We start from the raw sequence: 18,410 nt of genomic DNA, 5'->3' as shown, positions 1-18,410 counted from the left end.
AAAGTGGTTCCAGCTCACCAATAACCCCGAACGGGCTAAGCAGCAAAGAAGAAAAAGATTGGAATGATGTCAACATGGCATTCATTAATCTTGTGACTCATCCATAACACAAATACTCTTTCATAAAATGTCAACGTGAAACATTAGGCTTTGTTTTCCTGGATACCAAAATTGTGGCATCCTAAAGAGTAATAATCCTTAACGTCTGGATAAGACAGCCAACTAACCTGCAAACTGGATTTAGGCACCAACAGAGCCATACATCATCCTGAATCATCTGGTATATTATTCCTTTACACTGTCTACCTTTCTTGCTCTAGGTCTATTTTAAGTGAAAGTGTTGCCATGGTTACCCAAGGTGCAGATATTGTTCTTTGAAAGCGAATTTTAAGGTCTAGCTGAGTATGAATAAAATCATATAAAATAAAATAGAAAAGGAAACTCAAAGGTTGCATGTCAGTGAGGACGCGTTCACTGTTCGTAAAGATCAGTTGGAGGTGGGTGAAGAAGATAAAGAGAGCAAAATGTTGCTTGATGGATGCAAAGTGGGATCAGACTACTTCTTCTGCAAGATGCTGGTGCTTTACCATTCGAGCTATTTCGAAGAGCTGGTTGCTTATTTTTAATGTCAATGTTGAGCATAACCATGCTCTCTTTTTTAAGTTGTGAAAATCGGAATCGAGGGAAAATGGGTTAGGGTTATTCACACTACGCCTCAACTTATTTGGAATTATGGTTCGCACATCTGGTATAGGCTACAGTGGAGCTAGCGTTTCATGTTGTCATATATAGCATTGCTATTGTGGGCGGATGCTATTGTTTTGCTTTGACAACAACGCAAAACACAAGCCTTTTGCAATGCTAATCCAGTCCGTTGCTAAATCTGCTGTTGTCCTGATGAAAATCCGCTAGTTCACAGGTGTGGTTTGTTCCTCTCTTTCTACTTGCCTTCCCTCTTCTAAACTAGCCTACAGAGGTGGGGGTATTCATCTTAACACACTGTCTCTTTATTGCACCCTAATAAGTGAAGAGTGGATGCATGGCTGCCTTCATCGCAATGAGACCTTCAGTTCCATTAGCACAAGGTTGTTAATTCATGAAAGCACCCTTGCCCTCGCTCCTCACAGACCAACTTCTTTTTCCGCAGTTGAAGAAGGGAAACAACAATCTGTTTTTGGAGGGCGGCCAATGAAATAAGAAATCTTGGTATATTGTTCCAACATTTGAAAACCCCATACAGTGTATTCATGGTTTGCTTGTTGACAAAAACATTACCAGAACAAATCTGCTTTTTTTGTTACCTATTCCAAATGCCAACAAACCAGAGTACCAGGGTATGGATATATATTGTGGGGGGAGGGGAGATGTATTGGTATGGTTCCAGAGACGTGAGTGTCTGAAAATGCAAAAATTGTCCAAACATTTGAAATGTACAAAAACGCAAATAAATTCATCCAATACTGTACTTTAAATTGTCCACAGGACTGAAAGTTGTTTGTCTTTATGTGCCCGCTGTTTGGGCAACCAGTTCAATGCATTTCACCTCTCGTGAAATTCAAAACAAAATTTGCCCACACCGCACATGGACATTTTTTTTTTTTTACAACATGCCAGAGGTTCTGATGAGAAGATTGTCATAAATTATTCAGACGTCAGACATTTTGTCACCATCTGACATCTCTTCTATTTTATATTATAGTTTGGTGTATATAAAATATATAACCCTACTAATAAAATATTGAGCTCTCGACACATGAATGTTCTCGATGCAGCCTCGAGCAATCATACTTCAGTTTCCCTGCACTCACGGACATAAGTTGAAGGCCCAGTAACAATTGGAGAGCTCATTTGCTCTGTGCGTGGCACATGACATTGCTATTGACTGTAATCTGGCAAGGCTGCCCCACACGGACAGGGCTTGTTAAAACGTGCAATAAATAAGTCCTAGACTCTTGCCTCCAGGGAGCTCGAAGTGGCTAACAAGCGCAATAGGCATGGCAGCTATGTGCTGCATATTGTTTACAACCGTACTACATGCTCACACACATGCTAACACGTACAGCTAAAACACAGGTGAATGAAGAGCGTGACTGTAACGAGCAATATTTCACGAGTAAATATGCAGGCGCTGAATACAGTGGAATTCTTCAAGTCAAATTCTCCAGTAGTCATAAAATTTGAAGTTCTGGACAAATGTGCCCAGCGAGGGGTGCAGAAACTTCAGAATATCACCCGGTTGCCTTGGGTTAAAAGGGTGGGGGAGGGAAGTCTGGGCAGAGCCGCTCAAGTTGCCGCTCACGTGAGCTAACCCTAGGTAAACAGAAAAATACGGATGGATGGTGAAAAAAATCTATTTGAATTTCCAAAAACTTGGAAGTCAAGTAGCATCACAAAATGACAATGTTCAAGGTTCCGCTCTATACTGGATATATATTTGTTTGTTGGATTGCTTTTAAAGTAAAAGCATTGCCTTCATGTACATTCTTTCTCTACTTTTTTGCCTGACTTCTCTCCATCGGAAGAAAATCTGATTTCTCACATGGGCAACTTTTCTCCCACTGAGAGATTATTTCAATAAAAAAGTCTTACCCCCTCAAGGCATTATAACAGTCAAATGATCAACTCGGAGAATGGAGCTTTAAAAAATGAATTATGCATTTGCATTGTTGAGACTTTTGCCTGGAAAAAACATCAGCCTTCATGATGATCAGGAAACGGTTATATCATCAGATAACTGAAATGTCCTTTTTTTTTTTTGCCTTCCATAATAATTGTGTTGATATTGATACCTTATTCAAGCAGTCTGACTAATGGAATTTGCATAAACACTTTTGCTAATTCAATGTACACGAGATTTTTTATTTTTTTTTTACTTCTTTGAGTGGTCTTGAGATGTGATCTTATCTCAATTTGACTTATGACTGTTTTGTCTTGTAACTGTGTTCGTAATCAAAAATTGTATCTCAAATCCTCGTATCTCAAAATGAATAGGAATGCCATTAATATGTTCCGGCCATTTTTTTAAACAAAGAAAATAATACTCCATTATGTTGGAATGATGATTATTTTTTCAAGGTGAATCAATAAAAATGGTGCAATTGAGAGCAGATGATAATTATTCCCCACTGATCATTTTCTATATTTTCGTGAGCGTATGATTTCATGGCATCCAATTAACTTATTCCTATAGTATTTCAGAGGTACTCTCCCACGTTATCGTGCAGGCCATTTTCGACAGCGGTCACTTGTGTCACTTAGTCATGGTGTGCTTTTGAAATATTTTTGACATCATATTGATTATAATTAACTTCATGAATAGACTCACACAAATAATTCAGGGGGGATTGTCCCACTTGTCAAATGAAGACCGCCTTCCACTGAACATAGTACATGATTCACCCCCTGTCTCGAGGGAGCTATTAAAATATATTTAATACAATAAGGATTATTATTCATTGGATGACATGATTTGCACAATAATTCAGATGAACTGTCCCATGCCACATTAATGAATGAAATATAATGAGGCTCGCGACACACCTTGCGGAGTTGTACTGCTTGCATCTCTGTGCAGTCCACCCAAATCATGTTACCCTTACTCGATCCACAAAATGGACCACATTTAAGTCATCTAAACACTGGTCTGCTTTTGTAACCAAATTAGACGTTGCACCAGGGGACACCACGTCTGTTGGAACGCCAAGTGATGACCGCCATATTCCCAAACACACTGAGCAAGAACTGCAGTGGCAATTAAGATATAATTAAGATAGGCCAATTAGGCCGACTGTCTTCATTTAAATTGCTGTCATTTCTTTATAACTAGATATATAACTATACAACCAAAACAAACCATTGGACTGTTCAAGCCTACATTGCTGTTATCAAAACTAACAGCTCCATTTCTTTACCGGAGCCCGAATTACCGAATTGTCGCTCAAGTCTGCCATCTTTACACCAATCATCTTCATTCCACTGATCTGATTACAGTTTGCATTTCCAATTATTCTCCCCACCAAGAGAGAGGAAAACATGGAAGAGAAGCTGATTTCAGGATAGGGCTTGAAATGTGGCTTGATTGTAAATGAATGGGAAACTGTCTGGCCGTGTGAAAAAGATGCTGCAGTCCATGTGGGGGAGGAACACACACACTTCAAGCGACATAAGGGCTTTGCTTAGATGAGTCCCGCTCAATGGCAGAAAACATTTAGAAGAGAGTGAATGAGTCAACTTAATGCCCTCAGTGAGCACCCCTCGTCTCTACACCCATAAAACTGTCACAGCTACTACGCTATGCCGACAAAAGTATCCAGACGCGCATCTTAACCCTTTCACTCCCGTTGGGACAATGCATCCCACTGCTTTTATAGGTATCGTAGAAATAACATGAAATTGCATCCCAGCGGTTCATTACGTACCTATCTACATATTCAAGTGGCATTTAGAAACGTTTCCATACACAAACAAGCCAGTGCTGGGCCGACTATCAATAAAGTAGGTTGCCTTGTACAATTTCTGGTGAATTAACAATCTAATACTGTGGAAATATATTGATAAAATGTGCTCTATATGTGTGTATGTGTGTGCACGTGTGCGTGAGTGTGCGTGTGTGTGTTGATCATTTTCACTTCTCTGGCACGTTTATTTTAACATTATTATTATTGTTGTTATTATTGTAAAAAATCAAGATGAGACAACAAATCCCAGTGCCTGGAACCTAATCTATGGAAGTGGGATTTATAACTAATATTCCAAATAATCCTGGATTTATAAACAAGTGCCAAAGGGTTTTGGTTTTTGTTTTTTTCTGAGAAAAAAAAGTCAGTAGTGAAAGGTTCAATCAGGAAAATACTAACCAGAAAACGGACTTCACTCTTACATCTCCCAGACTTAAGCAAAAACATCTGTACACTATTTTTCATATTTTTTTTCATTTATTTCATTTTTTTTCATTTCATTTATATATAATTTCATTTATTCTTGGAATAAATGTGGAATCAATAAATAAAAACAGTATTTCATTGAAAGACTTGAAATAGCTTTCTTTGAAAACAGTGATGGGAAGTACCACTACTTCATGACTATAAAATTTGCCTGTACTCGGTACTGTTAGAAGTATTTTTGAAGATTACTTTTTACCTTTAAGCCCTACATTTAAAACACAAATGTTGTACCCCCTGCATTTAAAAAAAAGGGCTCATTACCTTTCTTTCAGAATCTTTGCACAAATGATGTAAACCGTATTTGACCAATGTTAGCTAGCTAGGTTAATAACGATGATGGATTGGTGTTGTCATTAGTTAGACGCATTAGACGCAGTAGAGTTTCAAAGGAATTGAGTACATGATTCATTTGGAGTTTTATTCTATTTATCTATTTTTTATGTTCTTGGTGTACGTATGTGTGTTTATTTGGTGATTTGATTTGAGCAGTTTGTTCATCACAGTGTGCCCTGTGATTAGCTAGCAAGCAGTTCAGGGTGTCCTCCGCCTACTGCCCGCAGACAGCTGGGATAGACACCAGCAAGCCAGTGACCCTAGTGAGGTCAAGCAACTATGTGCCGCAATTTGATTTTAGTAAAATTTTCGAATCTCCGATTTGATTTAGAATTGATTTCCAATCCTCAATGATTCTTTTTACTCAAAACAATTCAATTCAAACGATTTCTGCTTCATTCTATTGATACAGTATGTAAAGAACCATCAAACTACTTCAGTCTGCAAGACAGAATAACAAAGACAGATAGTGAGATTTATTTATTTTTACATTTATTAAGTCTTGATTTGTGAGGAACATGTATTTTTTCACAAAAACCGCATCTGGACAACTCCTACTCTTTGAAGCTAGCTATAAATTGTACAATTTTTATAGTGTAAGATAAGAAAAAACAAATATAGCATGCATCTGCATGATAAAATTTTGATGTCCATGCATCAAATGCTAACCACTGTGCTTGTTTTGCTCAAGGCAATGCATGCCGACTTTTCTTTCAGTCTCTTGGTAAAGTGTAACTTGGCTCCGCTGTCTGCAAAAGCGCACCCCCGAGGTTCGAAAAGCAGACAAGGGAATCTATTTCTTCTCATCTATAATGTCAATTTCGGGACATTTTAAATCTATTTTGAATTGTCGTAAATGTAAATCTGATTCTTATGTGAATCGATTTTTCTGAGTTTAACATGATTCCTGAATCATGCTTTAAAATACAGTACGGTTTTAGAAGCGCCTGATGGAACGATTGGGATCGGTGAAAGAAAGCGACAGTGAAACAATAAAAGCTACCGAGTCTAAAAGCACGTGTGACTCTAGTCTACGGAAAGACTGTACATTTGGAAATGAGGATATTATTTAAATAAAGTGCAACAGTTGCGTTGGAGATGTTTTTACATGACATCACCCAAATGGCAGCAAACATTGCTACTGAACTTGATTAGCTGTACTTTAACCATTAGCAGTAGTCCTATAAAAAAGCGTTGTTATTATTGGTTGTCATTATACTGTAGTGTGCTATTATTATCATGGCTGTTCTCAGCCATGTCAAGGTTATTATTCAATCATACTGTAAAATCAGTCAACCTCGCCACTTGTGACAGATTGCTGGCCGCCCCTCATTGAGTCCTAGATTTGTTCAAGGATTTTTCTTTCATATCCTTGCCCATGCCTCCACATACGTTTTTGTTGGAATTTTCTCTTTTAATGAATCCAACTTAATAGAAAAACGGAAATGTCATTATTTGTGTTGACCGAGGATGAATGCCTGACAAATCCCGAGGCCAAGCACCTTCTGTGTGTGCAAGGTCTGTTGAGAAAAAAAAGGAGGTTCTTATTGGTGACCTCATTTGAATGCAGTTAATTAGAAAGGTTGATTGATTTGATGGCAAGAGTGAGGTAGGACAGCAGAGTGCAGCCGTCTGTGAAGGAGTCCACACGTAGGTCAATATTTTCCTCCTTCCAGGGAAGCTTTGATAACAACATGAAAGGAGGAAGCCTGCTTCACTTTTGTGCTTGACTTCCAGGATGACGCTTGTGATTGCATGAATCATGCTCATTGCTCTACCCGTGACTTGGGCACACATGTTGTGAAACTGATGCTGATTGCATTGGTTTAGTTGATTTAATGACGGTGAAGAGTTTTAAATGAGCCATCAAAATCAAGAGTTTTCAAAAAGATGTGAGCCACTTCACATTGTGATGGAGTTCGTGCCATATTTATCCTCACACCTGTGTTTTTTATAACGGCAAACATTCTAGTGAGCATCTCTTTTTTTCGGTGTTCTCGTCATTCACTACACTATAAATTAATATTCTATCAATTTAATTTTCACATAATTCTAAGAAAGGTTACAGTGTCAGAGGTATAATTAATGCAAATGTTGTATGTTAATTGATGTGCTTGGTGACTATTTTTTTACGTGCTCTGCTATAAGAAATCTATCTTTGAAGCTCTCATAGAAATATTTTACAGTAAAACTTGAAACATTTCATCACACCTTTACTTTATTTAAATAGTTTGTTTTCTTCTTTTCAAATCACCGTAAAACATCCCCGGTAGTCACATTTACCCCACAATAAGATGTATTTCGTGTGCTTGTACAGCTATGAGCATATTCTCGAAAAATGTTTTAACTGTTTTATGCAAAATTGTGGAATTTGTGTAAAATCAAGACAATGCACCTTGGAATTGATTTTCAGTCATTCTTGACAAAAGTCAAATGCCTGAAAGAACCTGGTCATTCTTGGGTAAAATTAATAAAATATCACAGAAAAGACAAATATAGCTGAAGTGTTCAAAATAAAGATTTTGAATGTTTTCCCAAAATAACCACATTGAGGTCTCTATTTACTGTTTTGATTTTGCCATCACTCATAAATACAGAAATACGCGTATTGAAAGTACACAACATAAGAATTTTTGGGGGGTCCATGAGCAAAACATTGGTCTGTCAACAAAGGAGCGGCGGACAGTTCGTCAGTACCAATAGACTGCCCGCCTCGACTTGGCAGATAATGTCTCTGGATATGAAGTGTAACCTTCAAAGTCATTTTGCGGTTCAGACCACAGAAGCATTCTTGCCCAATTTCATGTGTTGACATGTCAAACTTCCTCAAATTTTAGAGTGAGTTCTGAAATGAACTCCTTACCTGATACTAAAATTGACTTTCCAGAGGTCTTTCAAAACTATAGGTTTGAGATCAACATCTTTTTTCTAAAGTTTGCTATGGAACTTTTTACAGACATAAGTGCTAAAACTTTTACTCAAATGAAGGCATTTCCACTTAGCAGCATTACAATGCTGTAACTGTAAACTTTGAGGGCTCCTCCATGTATTGTATATAATTTCAGAGAGAACTAAGTGTAGAATTAGAAGATACGAATACTGTAACTCCGTTTTTCATTTTTCAATACACGAGGACCTTTTTGCTAGAGCTGGCCACATTTTGTCAGGTTCAAAACTGTCTTGGCCTCTTTTTTAGGCCAGGGGGGTTCTACTTGCCAAAAATGGCCAACAAAAACAGAAACAGATCCTTTATATTTCTTTCTGGCATAAGAGAAAGTCAATTTTCCCAGGGGACTATTTGAATCCATTAAGTCGCAGTATTTGTTGCAATATGGTGTTTTAAAGGTTATTGCCAAACAGCGTCAAACAAACTTCTTTTCTCTGGGGGCATTTTGTTGAATCATCCCTGTTGCAAAATTACCTTTTTTAAACATACTTCACCAGTTTATGATTTCGGTATCGATAGAAAAAATGCTTAGATGACTTGAGAGATCTTGACAAACTTGACAGCCCAGATCTCAACCTCAGCAGACACAATATCTGACACTGCCGGGTCCCAAAAGAAATCATCTCTGACCTCACATATTCTTGTGAATGAATGGAGAAAAATCCACACAAACACAACACCAAGGAAGCATACAGATGCATGCCAAGGAGAGGCAACTTTTATTTCCACCATCTCTTCTGTAGGTTTGACCGACAAAAAAATCATACTGATTGTGCCTACTCCTCAAATGGTCTCATTTACCTGTGTTTTCTGCATGATTCTTTGCTACTTCATCTAGCAGAGCAGGATGGCTGTCACAGAACGGGTGTGACAAGATCGGGACACAAGGGACAGGCTGGACGTCAATTGTGACATGAAACAAGTCGTGTCACACCATAACTGCCCTGGACATCTACACTCACCTGAAAAAATGTGTGTGAGTACTGCCGGTTGTTGTTGCGGATTCTTTATTTTCCATCCAAGCAAAGCTCAAATCATTTCGGAGGTACAAGACACATCAAGTCAATGTGTGCAAGTGTAGCCATGGTTTCCACTGTCAGCAGCAGGCGAGGTCCCACTCCATCAGTATATGAAATATTCATCCGTTAATCTAAAATATCAAGCATGAATACTGTAAAACATGGCTTATCCAGCAATAGAGAAGAATCACGCTTCATTTAAAACAGGAAACTCCATCAGTGGTTGACACAAAGTTTCTCTCATTGTATGATCTATCATTTGCATGCCAGTATATGTTTGCATATTTGTGTAAATTGATGCATGATTTTAAAAAGTTTCAGCCAAAGAGACTGGTGATGAAAATTAACTTCATCTATAGTTAACATTTAAACTGTATAATGTTGATTAATGTGTATTGTTCCCTTTCAAATAAATACATGTAAAACATACATGTTCTATATACCCTCACTAGTCTTAGCAAATGACTAATCACACCTCACCTTTTTTTTTCTTATTTTAGGTCACATGACAGTCACAAGCTTAGCCATGACTGATTTGTTGTCAGAGCTTTGAGGAAATGGGATCTCATTTTAAGACAGCAAATGGCAAAATAAAATGAAATGGATAAAAACAAGTAGATTTTACTGCTATTTATGTACAATTTGTACATTATTGTAAAATTGACCCCTGAAGAGTCTTTCAATCACGTGAGCAGCTAAAGAATTAACCATGTGCTTCTCTTATTCATGTCAAAGGACATGCAAAGAACAGCATATACATTAGGTTTCTTTTACTTCAACAAATTGACTATCAAGTACTTAAACAGAAGGGTACATGCAAGATGCGTTTCTGTTGTTTTGTTCCAGAAATAACAAATAACCACAGAATACCACAAGGCACCCGTATCACCCTGCAAACATCTGGTATCATTTGTGTCAGGTGCTTTGAAGGAAGTCAGAATAATATTTCCAACATTTTTGTTTCATATTTGCTATTCAATCATTAATGTCACTTTACTATTTTGGTTGCCTATTTGGTCATACATAATGGGAACAGTCTGAGCCTGGAAATGATTAATTAATCTTTTTTTTTTTTTTTTCCTAGAGCACTTGTCCTCATTAAGGTCGCGGGTAAGCTGGAACCTATTCCAGCCGACTTTGGGCAAGAGGCCAAACAAATGTTCACACTTACATTGACATTGATGGACGCTTTAGTCTTCCAAACCAAACGTGTGTGTATTTGTAATATGGTAGGAAGTCAGATTGTCTGCAGAAACACCACACAACCATGATAAGAACTTGCAAACTCCACTCAAGTGGGGCTGAGGTGACATTTAAACCCACAGTCCCTTGACTATGTGGCAGACATTCTAACCACAACCCCAGTGCTGCCACCGATGAATTAACTTTAAATTTTTCATTGTGGGAAAATGTCATCATTTGGCCTACCACTGGTCTTCCATATGCACTTGTTCAACTCACATTATAGCTGGCAACACTAGAATTAGGACTAATGTGAGGGGCGCATTAGCAGATCCTAATTCATTTTCATGTCCCCCTTTTTGCATTATAATCCCTGAAACTCCGTTTTTTTTGTTGTTTTTTTTTTTCTTGACAGCTGAATGTCAGACCAACAGCCCAGGGCTTATTTACCATTTTTATGTGATCAGTACAATAGAGGACATTGATAACTGTCCCCTTAACCTCCAGCTCTATGTATTTAGAGTCTGAGGGGGTCTGCAAGTTAATGACTTTGGCCTATGTTGCACTTGACTGCATTTTCGCAGCTAATTATTGTCACAAAAAAAAAAAAAAAAACACTCTCTCTCGCTATTATAGCTGCTATAAACCACCCCACTTCTCCTGTCCCTCCCTGCGGATATGCAAAAGCCTGTAATATCTTTTGTCTGTTTGATCCCTCACTATGAAGGCCCAGAAATGAGTACGTAATTAAAATGTAGCTGCAGCATGGAAATTAATTGTCATGTTGACAATTGCCTGTTTGTTTTATGGATTAGAAAGGTATAGACCAAGATGGCCTGTGTGGGTGAGGAAAGTTTGTGAACCACTGTTCTAATGAATAGTTAATATGATTTTGTCATGATCAATTAAAACGGTTGTGTATTTTGCAGGACTAACAGCTGTGCCCACACTGTGCATCTGGAGTAAAAACGTTTGTTTTCTGTGATGTGCTCATACAAAAAGGAAAACACCAAGCAAAAAAAAAAAAAAAAAAGAGAGAGATCACTTTGTCCCTGCAGAGACGACCATTAGAGACAGAAACAGTAAGTGGGAATACAGGATATTAAAGAGAGTCATTAAAAGAAAATCTTAAATATTTGAATGATTCGTATCATATGAAACACAATGAGAGCAATGGAAGATGTACAGCAATGAGCCAATAACTATATACAAGCTGAAAGCTCTTATCTGGGTCTTTCTTGTGATTGGTTGTCATGGCGATTATGGAGAGCAGGATGCTATTTGTTTTTTTTCCACTTTCATCTTTTTAAAAATTTTCATACAGTACTCATATTCATATGCAAGATGGTGCTTGATAATCACTCATATGGGTCTGTCCAGCTGCTCTTCTCTTTCCCTACAAAGTTTGATGTCTTCACAGTCAACACATGCTCTCCACTCGTATTTTCACCCAAAACATTTGTTTTCTTTCGTGATAAATCAATTTACTTACGTGTATCTGTTAAACTCTTGTCGCTTGGACTACATGTATTCATATTGTGTGAAATACTGATTGTGCGCAGCACGATGCCCACTGATAAGGTCTGAAATTTATGAGAAACTCTTCTGGCATCTTCTGGTCGTAATGTGAACTACCGCACTGAAATTTGACGGCAATCCTGTTACAGGACGAAAAACAGATTATCAACAACTAATAGTCAATAATGGTGGCAGTATCATCATAATGATACAGTCGTGATACAATTTGTCAATCATATACATACATATATGTTTTTTTTTTCTTTTTTAGGTAGGTGGGGTAGTTTTCATAATGATCACAATTAAACCTGACCTAGCGTTCATCAAACTTAGAATTTATTCAATAGCTTGTATTTCAACAGAACACTATGAATTATAAATCACATCTGGCACAAGGTGCTTTTTTTTCAATTCTTGACAAAAAAGTACATGTATCAAACATTGTTTAGAGAATCATTGTGTCCACATTATTCTAATACGAGACTATGAGCGAGTCAGCAGGGGTGGATTTAATTTGCATATTTGTTCCGCCAACTTGCTTTTTATTTTGTTCCCTCTACATTTCTCCACACAGAGGTTCCTTTCAGGGGTAACTCAAATGTTTAAGCAAATGTAAGCAGTAAATATTTTATTTCCAAGATGAGATGTCATTAAACTACGAGCTTATGATGAGTTATGCTCGCCTTGCAGTTACAGACCCTGACATTCTAAAACACTCATGCACTCATGTTCCAGCACCAGCGTTCAGTCATCCCAACCATCTGGTTGCCTGTTAACATATTGGACTTAAGCCAAAGGATGCGCAAAGTAAACTGGCGGTGATGTTATTCACAGAGCGGATGCTGCAGAGCCACTGTGAGGGTCTGATGGGCCTGCTCTGGCAGCTTAATCTTATCCGTGACAGGTCAGTGTCTTGAAGAAAGCCTACAATCAATGCTCTTTCACCACCAGACTAAATATCATAAGCGCCGACATCACTCATCTCCACGTCTTGGCAAATCTGGATTGATTGCGGCACTTTCACTCTCCTGTGTGGACAAGGGGGTGCAGTGAGTTGCTCGCTTTGAAAATTGATATACTTTCTTGAAATATCTGTCCGTGATGCTGAAGGGATGCCTTACTCATTGTAGAAATTATAGCTTTGTAACTCATGTTTGGTCAGGATGTAAAAGCATGAAATGTCACATAAATTCACATTGAGGAAAGTGCTTGCTTGCTTTTTTTTTTAACCTGAAAAGGGTAATTTCACTATATTGTACAGTGAATGTTATGTAGGCTTGCCCTTGAAAAACAATTAAAACCAAGAGAGTTAAAACGCTCACAATGGAGATGTAGACATCCAACATCAATACACTTCCGTCATTTCTGAAGAGGGCTATGACATTAATATGGGGGGTTGTAACAGAGGTGAAAAAGCAAAATACATTAACCAGTAGAGACGCTTTCTTTTGCCACCAAAATAAGAACACTTTTTGTAATTCAATAATGTGATAACTCAGACCATTGTTGCTGACTCTAAATAAATGGCAATATCGGTCCTGATAATTATTATTCTTAGTAAATACTTATATTCATATATGTTATTTGAAAAAATAAAAGTACAGTAATCAGCATTTTGATTGTGACGATGAATTTGTACACCACCCTGTGTGTATTGCACTAATCGATTTCTTAACAGTTGACGAGTATGCTCTCCTATTACAATGTAAGAGATAAAACCATCTGTTCTCATTTTGTCATTGTCTTCAACTCTTTCTTTGACATTGAGTATAATTAAGAGGGTGTTAACTGGATGGTTTCCCTCCATGATTAACTAACTTCCTTTGCCAGTCTTTAAAAGCATGAGGATACACTCAATGCTCGCTAGCAAAAATGGATTAGTAGTTTTCAACTACTCAATCCCTTGAGGAATCTTTGATGCTACACAGAAAGGAGCTACACTTGGCATGAGCAGAACTGTGGGGCTTTATTTTCAAGCAAGACAACACGGGAAAAGAGGCCGACCAAAGGAGGTTTGGTAATTAACCGAGTGAATGTTTTGCACCTCATAAAAACATCCACAATGAAAAGAGAAAGACGTTCTATTTCTGTTACAGATGAAAAACTGTTGCGCATGAAGAGTCACAGAATTTTCAGAGTTGGATCTGAGATTGGGATTTCATCAAATTGAGTTGAAGCCTGGCTTGAGAGTGATGCCTCACACACATGGGGTGGTAGCATTACAAGAGACTGTTTAGGATGTTTTCTGCCCCAGAGACTAACCAAAACAGCATTGGACAATTCTACATGGCATTCCTAGAGTCCAAAATTTTCATATCGAGTTCATGGGTCATAATATATTAAGGATATTGTGAGAGACTCAGTGGATGTCATACATGTGGTATTTGTTTCACTTCAGAAATTTTTGCATAGGGAGGCAATTGTGTTGTGGTTATAGGCACACCTCATTTTTTGTTTTGCGCGAAATGGTCTCACTGTGTACAGAGTTCCAGCGCCCATACAAATAACAATAATGCCTAACTTGTGTCTTCTATGAGTCCAACAGACCAAGGGCATTTGTGGAGTTGAAAAGACAACTGGCCAATAGGATGGTTCAGTGTGGTTGGAGATGCTCGACCAGTGAAAAAAGGAGCAAAGTTAGCCAAAACCGAATGATGGAAAAAAACAAACATTATGCCGGCAAAGCCTTATTTGAACGTTGCTATTCTTAAACAGAAAAACGTCATGCCTTTGAAGAATTTCTATGTATTTATCAATTGAAACAAAGATGAAAGCCACTTGGATGCACTTAGTAAAATCTGAAGCACCAGCAGGAATTCAAAGACGCTTTCACATTTACAGTATACCTAGCTACAGTACATTGCTTTAAGGTTGTGTGCAAGCACAACAACAGCAGAATGAAGCTGATTCGCTGTCAGGTTGAACAGCCAACTTACTAGAACAGAAAGGTACTACTTAATTCATTTGTGACTGAAAACAGCGCCATGCCAATTTTCTCATTTCACTCCGAAGCTCTGTCAGCAAAACTCCTCAATTTAACTACGTTATTGAGCTATATTACAACAGGTTGGAGTAAATGCGAGACTGCTTATCAATCTGTTCTAAATGAACATTTAACTGCAGGAATAATGGTGTTAAGAGGGAATCGGATTGTTATTCCCCTAGGCTGCGTGACACAGGATGCTGATGCTAGCACATGAAGGACATCGGAGAATAGTCAAAACAAAAAAGAGGGACCGGGAACAAATATGCGGCCGCCCTGGATTGATTGAGCAGCAGAGCAGTCGGCGAAATCATATCATGCATGTCAGTTTAACAGCTCTACTTAGCAGTATGTTGCTAATACAAGAAGGGAACCCCCACTAAATACATGACAGAAACCAGTGATTGACATGTGGACCATTCCCCTCAGGACACCTGCTAGTCCTTTCTGAACACCGCTCCAGATGGGTGAATGTTAATTGATGTCCTACTTCTGTTCACATAATACGACCCTAGTTTGGAATTCATGGCATTCCGGAAATGATAGTAAAGTATAAATGCACTCTGTTCTACCCAGAGGAGAAATATGCCTGTGTGTTAAACATATCAAGCTTAAAACATCATTTACACCTGATCCCTAGCCAGTCCCAAAAGGAAAAAGACTATCATTCTGGAAAAGACAGTAAAGAAATTATGTCAAGGGCCTTGTGATGCTGTGGGATCAGCCTGAAAAAGTGGCATTGGAATATAAAATACTGTATGTACCTTTGAACAATGAACCTCTGTATTGTATTTTTTATCTTCTTGTCGCCTACTCATCATAGTCTCACAAGGGGAACTCCAATTCACACATCGATAAATACTTTAGGGGCTCACGACTTAGAGAACCAGATCACAAAAATACGGACGGGAATGCAGGCGAGATTTAGAGAAAAGTGGAAAACACCACTTGAGGTGACATGGTCGCAGCAACACCTGATTCATGGTCACGTCGATAGTAGCAGGTGGACTAGTGTCTCATGTTTTCATGATAAAAAATATTGTTATTCTTGTAAAATGAATGAGCATGATATTAATGATATTAATATTTTACTCTGAATCAAACACAGTGCAGTCTATGATCTACAATATGTTTTCATCACTGGAAGAAAGGTTTGGCCTTTTCTGTTGTTTTGATAAGACAAACAAAAGTAGAGCCCAGAGATGAGGACTCGTAACTGACTTGTGGGAGACTTAACTTGCTTTTTTTTAGACTTGTAACTCGATTTAGACAACTTTGACCCTTATTTTGGAACTTATGATCATTGTGTGTCTCTATGTTTTGGCATATTCTCTGTTGTCAGGATGATCGAGAATAAAATATAAGTAACATTTTATAACTTACTCAATCTGACTGAAAAACTACTGCCAAAAGTAAGAACAATAGAAGAGGAAATTAAAGCATTCGACTTGAGTTGGAGATGTGGCCACCGTCCCAAGACTTCACCTAGACTTGCAAACTAATATTAACTTGATTTGGACTTGTGGGTCAAAGATTTGAGACTTGAGTCGGACTTGGCTTTCAGAAATGTGTGCCCATCTCTGCTACATCATAAAAACTGGTGTGAAGAAGAATACTACTGTAGTTTTGTACTTGTTCTTTCCGAAATGAGTACTGTGTTTGAATTGGTTCACTTGCCCCTTTGTTACCTAATGAGGAGATCAACTTGATGGATGACCAGCAGCAGCCTGTACATCAAGCTACTCTGGCTAACCATTTAATATTTTAAGCAACGCTATATATTCTATACATATATATACATATATATATATATATATATATATATATATTTGAATGTGCATTGATGTGAGAACTGTAGTATGGCGTGACTTCCTGTCTCCACAAATAGGCATTTATCTTACATTGCGAAGCTGAGGTATTTGGATTTGGTGGTGAATCGTAGGTTAATCACATTGTGCTACCAATGTTCGAATGTGAAAAGACAAACTCTGTTTGGTACTTTGCCATTTCCATCTTTCAAACATGTGATTTGAATTCAAGAGCAATGAGATGAACGGTGGGTGTAACGGGAAAGTAATGTGATATGCTACCGCACTTGACTGCTTCCCAGGTCGCATTGTGCTGTCTGCACCTTTCAAGGGACATCAACACTTATCAGGAAGCATACTAGCATCGCTCCAACAAGCTGTCTCAGTTTCCAATTTTTCTTGTCTGTAGCATCATTTCAACCTTTGTACACACAGCCAAGTCCTCACAGATTAAACTACTGTCACCCCATCACAGCAGAGACAGCATAAAACTGTGGGAAAGAATAGAATAGAAAAAACAGCTTTGTGAAAAGTAAAAAAGTTAAAAGTAAACGGCCATACAAAAATAGCTAGTCACAAAATGATTATTTTCGTCAAACGATATAACCAAGTCCTAAACGCCTACAAAGCTCAGATTATACCCAGCAGGTATGGATGTATACAACATAGTGCTGTTCTCAGACATCCTCCACAGTTTCAGCGGACCACCACAACTCATCATCTGAACAAAAACTGGACTTTACAAAGATAACGATGCATTTGGCCACACGGAGATGCCAAGTCTCCCACACTCTCTCAATTACACACATTCACACGAGCATACATACATCAATTGAAACCCACATGAACACCCGCAGGAGATCCCACCAGCCACAGTTGCAGTCCAGCTGGCTCAGAAATTGATAGTTTGATGTTAAGGAGCAAAGAAAGTTTTGTACTTTAGAAGTTGAAAATGGGTAAACCCTGCAAGCAGTAAACATGTTTGAGTTTGAGAGACTGAGAGCAGACAACCAAAAACCAAAACAAACAGCAGGGTAGAGGAAAGTTGAAGCATCCTCAACAAAATGATCTCAGACACCTGCTGATTTGAAAAAGAAACCACAAGGAACAAGAGGAACAATGATTTGTGTCATGTTCAGTGGTGAATGTGTTAATGCTTCAATGTCCAAGGCCTCTTGAATTCCTGATCTGATAAGCTATCAAGAGTTATTGCAATGTGTAAGCCAAGGCGGAAAGCACACTGAACGTTGCAACTGCATGAATTCCCCCAAAAGTGACAGACCCTTTATTGAAAACACAATAGTAAGCATATAGTACTCGTGTCAGTGTTTTAAACCCTTCTGAGTTGACTTTATATTTAATAGGTGATGCATCCTCATCGCTATCTCCGCTCAACCCGTCTTGGCTCCGCTTCAGTCTCCTTGACTTGACACTTCCTAGCTCATCAAAGGATTCCCCTGTGCTGTCCTTGGGTGTTGAGTCATGTTACAGTTCCATCTTGGAAGTCAAATTACTAGTTGAATGATTATTGTGTTTTATATTATATGTATTTATTCATGAAGGTGTAAATTCATGGAAATCCATGCAGCCCTTTAATATATTATATTATATCAAATATAATTATATGATTCCAACTTTGACCATGTACACAAAACAAGGTGCATGACTACAATAAGA

Source organism: Hippichthys cyanospilos, chromosome 8 (assembly GCF_059441005.1).
Source record: "Hippichthys cyanospilos isolate Australia breed blue-spotted pipefish chromosome 8, RoL_Hcya_1.0, whole genome shotgun sequence".
Classification (NCBI taxonomy): Eukaryota; Metazoa; Chordata; class Actinopteri; order Syngnathiformes; family Syngnathidae; genus Hippichthys; species Hippichthys cyanospilos.
Note: the sequence above shows the minus strand (reverse complement) of the source record.